The sequence below is a fragment of the Saimiri boliviensis genome, chromosome 1 (genome assembly GCF_048565385.1).
Source record: "Saimiri boliviensis isolate mSaiBol1 chromosome 1, mSaiBol1.pri, whole genome shotgun sequence".
NCBI classification, from domain to species: domain Eukaryota; kingdom Metazoa; phylum Chordata; class Mammalia; order Primates; family Cebidae; genus Saimiri; species Saimiri boliviensis.
Window position 1 is genome coordinate 16,316,767 of NC_133449.1, and position 990 is coordinate 16,317,756.

General features: G+C 41.1%; 1 pseudogene; it reads right to left on the minus strand.

Annotated features, from left to right (window-relative positions):
- Positions 1-451: 451 nt before the first annotated feature.
- On the minus strand, positions 452-570 carry LOC120361862 (5S ribosomal RNA; annotated as a pseudogene).
- Positions 571-990: the final 420 nt, after the last annotated feature.

The following is a 990-nucleotide window of genomic DNA, read 5'->3' on the forward strand; positions in this document are numbered from 1 at the left end:
TCCTTTGCTTAATTTCTCCAAATCAGGCCCTAATGAAGATCTCTGTTGTCATATTTTACTGTGCATAGCTATTTCTTTAAGATAGTCCTGGTATTAGAATGTTTGGATGATAAAGTACTCACATTTACTATTTGGGCACATATTGCCAAATAGCTTTCCAAAAAAGTTGAATACACTTAAAATTTTATCAGCAGATATGAGAAGATTCATCTTACTAACATCGTTTTTTGTGTTTGGCACATCCTCAGATAGTCCCCAAAGATATTCATGGTACTCATGCCTGTTGGTACTTGTGAGGGTTACATACACTCATTATCCTTCATGTAACTCCTTTCCCTTGAAGTGCAAGCTGAACCTAGTGATTTGATTCTAAGGAGAAGAATAGGGCAAATGTAATGGTAGGAAAATTCCATGATTATGTTTTCTAATTTATTTTTTATTTTTTTTAATAAGCCTACAGCACCCGGTATTCCCAAGCAGTCTCCCATCCAAGTACTAACCAAGCCGGTCCCTGCTTAGCTTCCGAGATCAGATGAGATTGGGCGTGTTCAGGGTGGTACGGCCATAGACCCATGATTATGTTAAAAAATCACCTTGACTTTGTCTTTCTAGGACTCTGTGTCTTGCTGCACTCTCTCTTGCCTTCTTAGCTTGCATTCTTTGATGAAACAAGCCACCATACTAGAGCATTCCACCTGCCAAAGAACTGAAGGCAACCTTCAGCCAATAGCCAGCAAGAAAGTAAGACCTTCAGTCCAAAGCTGCAGGGAACTGAGTCCTGCCAACTGCCATATAAGTGAGCACAGATGGGGTCCTCCACAATTGAACTTTCAGATGAGACCAGAGCCACACCTTACTATTTGATTGCAGCCTTGCAAACAACCCTGAAGCAGAGGACCCAGCTCAGCCATGCTGGGTCTCCTGACCCACAGAATCCATGATAGAATAAATGTGTGTGGTTAAGCCTGTAAGTTTTGAGGCAATTTGTTA